Raw genomic sequence first — 9,482 nt, forward strand, 5'->3', positions numbered from 1 at the left:
TAACTGCCAAAGGTCTGACTTGGACTGTCACTGTCTGTGCTCTAAGTTGGTACGATACAATTACACGTCCAGAATGGTAGTAGTGGGTGTTATTGGACCGGTATTATGGGATGCCGGAATAGTATTTTGAGAGCTTGTTGAGATGGAAATAGGAGATGTTGTGGGACTGGTAGTAGAAGTTACTGAAGTGGTTATATGTGACGTTGTAGGTTGTTTGATTGGTAGTGGGAATTGTTGTTTTGACATAAATAGTATTTGCAACACCGAGGATGGTGGCCATTTTGAATTTGGTGTAATAAAAACACACAAAGGTGCCATATATGTATTCAGAAGGGCTTTCAGAAGAAGAAAAGAAAATATGTATGTAACTACAGTGGTGTATGAGCTTATATATTGGTCGCATGGGAATTCCCCATTCCATTTTATTTAATGGGGAAAATTCGACCAATATATAAGTTCCCAAAAAGACCTAACTCCCTACATTTCATAAATTCTTACAGCAAAAGACCTAAACATCCTACATTTCATAAATTCTAACACTAAAAAACACCCCACATTTCATAAATTCTTACACTAAAAAAAGACCTAAACACCCTTACATTTCCTACAACAAAAAACACCTTCAATCAATTTCCATAAAAAAAAAAGCATATTAAAAATACCCTTATATAAAAATAACATAACATTTTTTAATAGCTTCGTTTTGGAAACACAATTTTTCTACTCAAATTTTAAACCTTAAAAATGGCAAAAAAAATACTAGATCCAATCTTTAGGTTATACGATCCGATTCGTTATTCATTTAACAAGAAAAAAGAGGATTTTATTATCATCTCACCCACTGTTAGTTCTAAATCCCAATTGAATGATGGCGGTAGAAATAAATTCATTATCGAATTGGTTGCTTCTTTCCGATGCTTATTTCAGATGCGATTTCAAAATTAAAGATGGAACTCAGGCCCCTCTGACATATCACAAAAATATATATTGATGATTTAGTGGGAATATAGGCAATGATTGAAAATTGGGCAAACTTATGGAGTTTAAATGATCCCTTGTCAGACAATTCTGTCTTCAAATTGCATCATGGGGTCCGTAACAATTGAATAAATTTACCACCAACACCATGGCTTAATGGGATTGTTGACATAATTATATAATTTAACAGTCAATAGAGCCTATTTCGACTGTTAAATTATACAATTATGTGAAATAATCCCCTTGAAACTGAGCTTCGATAGCATTATTAAAAATTATCACTCTTCATGTAAACTTTTGGTCCTTTAAAGAATAAATGACAAATAAATTGATAAAATATTAACTCTGTATTATTGATTTTAAACGGTTATTTGTAAAAAAAAATTTCCAGGAATGAAATTATGAAAGATAATTTGAAAGTTCGTAAGGAAATGCAAGTATTAATAATGAAGTATAACATCCCATTTCTGCACTATAGTGGACCATCTGGAGAAGTGAAAGACATGTGCAAGGCAGTTCCGATAATGAGTGATATAAGGATTGCTCTTAGTATTAATCTTCAGTTGTTCAATTTCATGTTAGGTGAACCCTCGCCCTTGCCAGCATTTGAACTCTACCATAACTAGGAAGAATCATGACCATTCATCAGGGCCCATCCGATAAAATGATGATTGTATTTCTTTAATTATTTCATTTATAGATTATCAGTCCAAAAGGCCATTCTTTCAGAACTGCAAAGAAAGAATTCCGATGATCTATTTGTGAGTATTTTTAGAGTCAGCTATTATTGTCCTATATCCTTAATGTCCCAATTACCTGTAATTTACTATTAAAGGGATTGTTTCATGTAATTATATGCTTGAAATTTGCTTGTGACTTAGTAAAAACACGTTAAAAAATCAGCTATACTGAACTTGGTAGAGTACAGTTTTTATCCTATTTTTTTTTAAAAAAAACTTGGTATGCATTATGTAGATTGATGACATCTCAGACGAGTCTGTAATTGTGAGTTTTTTTCCCTTTTAATCATGTCTTAATCTCTTTTCAGAATACGTTTATGAATGAACATTGAAGCAGTTTGTCAATAAAATTTATATTAGTGTAAATTGTCAATTACTCGTTGTCTAGCTTTCAGCCAGTCATGTCTGTTCCCTACATAATTATTAACATGGTCATCCTCATCCTCATCCACCACAACTTCCATCTCTGGTTCTCGCAAATTAATACACATGTTATGTAACCCTATACATGTAAGGGCAATCTTGCTGGCCCGAGTCTGTGCGAAATTCAGACAACCTGCCGACCGGTCAATACACCTGAAACGAGACTTCAACAATCCAATAGCTCTTTCTTCAATACATCTTATTCTTTTATGGTACCTAATATACAATTTTTCTTGTTGTGTTAATGGGTTGAATAAAGATGTAAACAAAAAAGTGCGCAGAGGGTATCCACTATCCCCTAGTAGCACCCCGAACCTCTCAAGTCTCCATTGTCAAGCCTGTCACATAGCTGTGAGTAATTAAATGTGCAACTGTCGTGTTCACTGCCTGGGCTGTCTGCCTTTACAGCCAACATCCTCATTTTATGATCACAAACCTGGAAAAACAACAACACATTTTTACATAAATATATATACTTGTTTATCATCTTAAATGACACTCAATTGCATTTTCGTCCTATTACTCCAATTACACATCGAACTTTCGTGTATGATCCTGCTAAGTATCAATTTGCTTGACTTTATTAGGTTACGGGCAATAACTCAAACACCATTCATTGAAAAATCATCAAATTCCACTTTAACTACTATGTGATCAATTCCAATGCTCACATCGAATTTCATTCAAATCAATTGCAATCAAAAGAACCTGTAAAGAATTGTAGCCTGTAGAGTGAGCACAAGTTGTACAATATAGCTAATAGAGTAAAACGCCAAGTCAGACACGATATTTCGGTGAAAAATTATCCGATCATCACGAAAATCGATAGGGATCATCTTCATAATGACATTGACACACAAAATCAAAAGAATCTGTAAAGAATTGTAGCCTGTAGAGTGAGCACGAACCAACAAATATGAATGGACAGACGGACGGACCGACAGGGTGATTACAATATACGCCCATCTTATAATAAATACGTATAAAAATACATCCAGCCACACACATGTATTAATGACAAAATTGAAAATGTCTCCATACTGAATCATATCCAGCCTTAAAATCAGAAAATTAGCGACAAGCGTTCAACCTACTCGGTCCGGATGAAATTAAAACAACGTGTACTTCCTACCATATAGTTGATAGAGTGTCCACCTTTCCTGTTCACAAAGGCTGCTTCGTTAAAGGGGGTGCTGAGACCTTTAATCGGCATGTGCGTGCCATCAATCGCACCATTTATATTGGGTAGAGGAGCTGTCTGGTAAAAACTCTGTTTGATCTGAAAATATACATAAAAAATATGGAATATAAAAATCCACAATTGACGTTTCAACAACGAGCGTTACATGTACAGGGGGCATCTAACTTTATCATCGACTACCCGTTTATTTTGGCAGTAGGGTCTTATGGTCTACATACTTGATCACATTTGACCACCCTTTCTATAAACAATGGTATAATAAACAGTCATGCTAAAGACGGTAACTTGAAGATAGACCTACCTCGCTTACAGCTTGTTCTGTTGTTGGCATGGAAATGTAATCTCCTGCTCGATTTGCGAAAAAATATGTGACATCTCTAATAATTCTGGAGACACTGCTTTTTTCCAAGCCGAGTCCCTCACACGCCTCATTCAGAAAACAGCCACTCCTAAAAAACTTCAATGATGCACATACCTACAAGTTCGATAGATGCAGTCAATATGATGTATAGAATTAAATAAGTATGCTCGAATGTATTAATAATCAAAATGGAATCGCAACCTTATATTTCCACCGCTTTCTACTAACTAGTCTTATTACTCGCAATTATGCCATGCCAGAGGCGGATCAGGTGTTGGGGTGGGGCGCTGCTATAGCCCCCTATACTTCATTGATTGTTGGTGAAATTCGATTTTAACATTGCCATTGGTCGAACTTTCGGTCACGATCACTTGAATAGTCGTATTATTATTCTCATCGAAACAATAAGATCAATCACATTTTCGAAAATCGTAGTATTAAAGCTGATTAGATTGTCAAAATAATTGTCAACGTACCTGGTGGATTGTTTCCAACGAATGGTTTCGTTTTGTGAACCGTTCCAACATCGGTTCCAATATTTCGTGTACTTTAAAGATCCCATTACGGGACAAGCGGAACATCTTCACGCATTTTATCTCGGTAATGCCGTTCAGAAAATCCATGGTATATTTTCTTGTATAGGGCATTTCGGCACGGTAAATTACCGAAACTTCGCTTCTGCGATTTCTCCGATTTATAATAGCGGCGGCCATGATGGAAATCTTTGTTTCTAAGGTAATTGGTATAATATTTAAAATAATCATAAAGTTAGAATAATCATGAGAGTTAGGAGTGGTCTTGGGCAATCATAAATATTTATGATTCTATGACGTCATGATCCTAACTTTAGGATAATCATTCAGTTTAGACACTTAGGATAGGATAATCCTGACTTAGGATCGTTCTGGCAACGGGGCCCTGGGTTGAACATAGGTTAGAGAGGATGTACCATTATTACGAAGCCAATAAACCAGAGTAACATGTCTAATTCTGACTTAAGAATTAATTTCAGACTTAATATTTCCAGTCACAAAGGTGGAAAACTCCAGCATAAGTTGGCAGAATAAGTAGTACCAGCTGTATTAAAATTGTGTTGAGTTTTATGCTCAGAGTGTACTACTTGCTTGTAAATCCTAGAAATAAATCCTCCTCTTCTTCTAAAAGACCTACGAGGTCGATGGAATCGCCTGCGGTTCATGCCTGGACGTCGGCGTACCCGTCCACCAAAAAATCTTCGCTTTATACCATAAAATCTCTTCCTACGGGAGAGACCATCTTTAACGTCGCTTTAACGTTGCATAGAACAATTGACGACGTTATGGCAACACGATTATTATAACGTCAAATAATATCATAATTATGACTATTTTCGTTCTTCGTGTTTGTAAGACGAAGAATGAAGAATCCCTTTATGACGTTATTATAATGGCGTTACTATGCCATCTCCATCACGACGTCAATTGTTCATTTAAGCGACGTTAAAGGGAGCTTAAAGATGGCATATCCCCGCCGAAAACGATTTTACGGAAAAAAACGAAGATTTTTTGGTAGGCGGGTGGGTCGATACGAGCGTATCGCTAATCGACCATTCCGCCGGCCTCGTAGGCGATTTAGAAGAAGAGGAAACTTTATGGGAAGGATTTATAATCAAGTTGTCCATTCTGAACATAAAACTCAACATCAATACTGCTGGAGCTACTTATACTTCTAATTTATGTTGGAGTCTCAGTACATTTATTTCCGGAAATATTAAATCTCAGGTTCACTCTTATCTTTCGATGTTTGATTAGGTAAAGATACGCCATGTGACTTTGGTTTACTGGTTGAGGAACAACGGTACTTCTTCATTAACTTATGTACAAACAAGGATTACAAGAGCTTATGATCCAGATTGTAATGGTAGAACTATGACCGTGGATAATCAGAACGATTGTCCTAATACAAGAGAGCATCTCATTCATTTTGGAAGGAAATATAAGATGAAAATGTATCCGAAATTTCATCCTATGATGGCTACTCCTACAAATGCTGTTGGCACTATTGGAGGTAAAGGTATTGCACCTTGGTTTGATGCAGCCTACTTTACTCCTAATGCAAAACCAGATACTTCTTGCAATGGAATCATTTATAACATTGAAGCTTCTCCTAATACCTTTTTCGAAGGTTACTATTCAGTTGGACTTTCCTGGGGGGGTAGGAGAGATGGCCAGATTTATTCTGCTATGGATACAACTGATGATGTTTCCGATGATTTTGACATGGTTGATCAAGAAAGTATGGAAGATCAAGGGACCAGTGCTATCCTTACGTAGGGGTTATGCTAATCTTCTCATTAGCTGCGATTTTAGTTTATGTTACGTGAAATGTTTTATATCATTTATTTATTTTAATAAACTATACAATAAGCATTCTGTACTCTTCTTTTTCTATATCTTTTTCCAGTCTAAAATTCCAATATCTATCTTGTGACATCTTTGTCATGTCAGGAAGAAAATTGGCAAGGCACACTATTTTGGTGGTTCAAAATGTTAAGTTGTGCTGTCGTATTTAGGGCTAAATACATATCCATCTTTTAAGTTTTCTAAAATTGAGTAATTCACTTTATCTTGATCCTCTCTGGTGTAATTTAAACACACCACTTTTTCACCTTTGTTGGCATAACTTATGTCCTTCGAAACACTGTTTTGGAATACTGCAGCTCCCTCCGTTGCATTTAAATATTTGCTTAAATATGTTTTTCCTGCTCCTCCATCTCTGTCATAAATCCAAACTACTTCCCTATCTCCAGTCTGTTTTAACATTCCAATGCATGCTCTTTGCCACTTTTGCAGATTTTCTTCTCTATATTGTTCTTTTAAATCGTCCATTACATTTTCTCCTGCATACTGGTTGTAAATTTCCATGTATGCCTTTTTTGATGAGGCGGTAGATTGCAATAAGGGTATGAACCTGGTGGTAAATTCTTACTTTTGTAATACCTTCGGGCTGTCATCCAAGCTTTACATCCAAGACTCACCATATCATTATCCACGTCTGATAAAATTGCTTTATGGTCTTCCTTGGTAATATACCTGATGCTATAGAGATTATATTTTAATTTTGAGAGATCTAAGATATTATAACCGAGAAGTTGATATCGTAGGTAGTAATTGCATGAAATTATTAGGCAATTCATTGTATGGTAAATCTATTCAAAAGGATATAACTACATCGAGACATGGAGTGAAGCGACTTTAAAAGCCAACTGCGATTCACACGTTATAAACTATGAAAAAGTAAATGATAGTCAATATATAGTTGAAATTAATGACGAAGAAAAAGAATTTGACTGTACACCTCCTAAATCTACACGACTAACACCTAGTCATTTGGGATCATTCGTTTTATCTCACAGTAAAAAAATAATGAATAATTTTATTCGCGTGATAGATGTATTTTATAAGCCTGAAATATACTATACGGATACCGATAGTTTATACATTTCGTCTAGCAATTGGGATAAATTAAATGAAGCTGGGTTAGTGTCCGAAAATGATTATTGTAAAGGAAAGAATGATTACGGTGATGGTGGAATTATATTTGGTTTATATTTAGCACCAAAAATTAAATACAATATCATTCTAACTTCCTATAGTGTTCTAAAAGAAATAAAAACGTTTAAGATAAGATAAGATAACCGTAGACGATTATATTCGATTAGCTAATGGACACGATGTAACGAATGAATTTAAGAAACCATGGGTAAAAAGTTTCACCAATGGAGTAGTTATTCCAAAGGATGATGATAAACAAAAGAAAGTTTTTAGAAGTTATCTAAATCTCGTTAAGAGAAAAGCACCAAACAGTGAAGGAATCATGTATCCTTACAACGATGGAAAAGAATTGAACATAGATGAAAACTACGAATTTGATGATTACGATTACCTAACTATTCAAGAAGAGAATGAAGAGTGTTAATTTTTTTGTTTTAAATAAGTTGAATAACAATTTCCTCGTTACCAAAATCTATAAACCTATTTTTATCATCTTTGATTTCCAGATTTATATCTTTAATCATAAAGGAATTAAGTGGTAAATACATCGTTTGGAATGGTTTCTCTATAATTCTATATCCTATCGGTACAGTGAATGTTGGAAGACTGTATATAATCTGATGTTTGTATTTAATGAAATATCAACCGTTTATCAAATTGCAATGTATATTTATCACATCGATATCATTCTCGATATTAGCTATTCAGATAGGTATTCGTTAATGGCTATGTATTCGTCGCTTCCTGGTAGTAAACGTATGGTTTTGAACGTAACTCCATTATCTGTTGATATTTTTATTTGATTATTTTTTTCGTTGATATTTCTAATGGAATTGTAAACAGAGAAATGCTTTAATCCCAATTCATATTCTTGATTGCGATCGAGTTCGTACTCATAATCTAGAGACAATTTAATGTCTGATTTATGTGAGGTGATGACGAATAGTTGTTCTTTATTTGACATTTTTAATATACGTTGTTATACCTTGTCCAGAAGCCACCATATCATCGAAATCGTCTATTTCTTGTATGATTGGTGTATAATCTTCTGCATAATCATCTGATTCCTCTTTATCAGGAATAACTTTATTTAAATATGTTTCAACTGCTTTCGATCTTCTTGTTTCGGGTCCCGACTTTCTTATTGCATGTAGAAATTTTGAGTATGCTAGTAAATCTTTGTAATCGGCAATGCCAATATACCCGCCATTCATTAAATCTATTAATCCTTTCGTTAATGTAAATATTAAGTCTTTTGTATCGATTTTGAATATAGGGGAATTTGCCCTAAATTTTATTCTAAATCCATTAAACAATAACCCCTCATCATCAATGATTGGTGTAATACTCTTTGGTAAATCTGCTTTAGGGTTTGAAAAAAGACTGTTAATATATGTTCTGGGTGATGAGGTTCTATAGGAGGTATGGGTTCTATAGGAGGGATGAGTCTCTTTTTAATATCCTCTTGAGATTTTAATATGGGTTGAAATAGAGTTTGTAGATTTTCCGTTAATCCGAGTTGTTGTAATCTGTTATTTTCAACTTGGGTCTTTATTTTATTCTTAGCTTTGATATATTCTTTATTTCTTTTTAAAATATTATTCCAATCGTCACTCATTTTTAAAAAAATAAAATTAACATATGTCGATCATAACTCTTTCACCTGCGGGTTTTCTAGTATTTACAAATAAATATCCATGTTCATCTGGGTTTCTCCATTGAGCTTTACAAACTTTTTTGAATGTATCTCTGTCCATTCCGTGATTTATCGACTGAATGATTTGAGATAAATCTTTATCATTCGTTTTATCTCACAGTAAAAAAATAATGAATAATTTTATTCGCGTGATAGATGTATTTTATAAGCCTGAAATATACTATACGGATACCGATAGTTTATACATTTCGTCTCGCAATTGGGATAAATTAAATGAAGCTGGGTTAGTGTCCGAAAATGATTATTGTAAAGGAGAAAATGATTACGGTGATGGTGGAATTATATTTGGTTTATATTTAGCACCAAAAATTAATTCTAACTTCCTATAGTGTTCTAAAAGAAATAAAAACGTTTAAGGGTTACTCTAAAGATAAGATAACCGTAGACGATTATATTCGATTAGCTAATGGACACGATGTAACGAATGAATTTAAGAAACCATGGGTAAAAAGTTTCACCAATGGAGTAGTTATTCCAAAGGATGATGATAAACAAAAGAAAGTTTTTAGAAATCTGGGGAGGGAGGGTT

This window comes from Lottia gigantea (assembly GCF_000327385.1).
Source record: "Lottia gigantea unplaced genomic scaffold LOTGIsca_7, whole genome shotgun sequence".
Lineage (NCBI taxonomy): Eukaryota > Metazoa > Mollusca > Gastropoda > Lottiidae > Lottia > Lottia gigantea.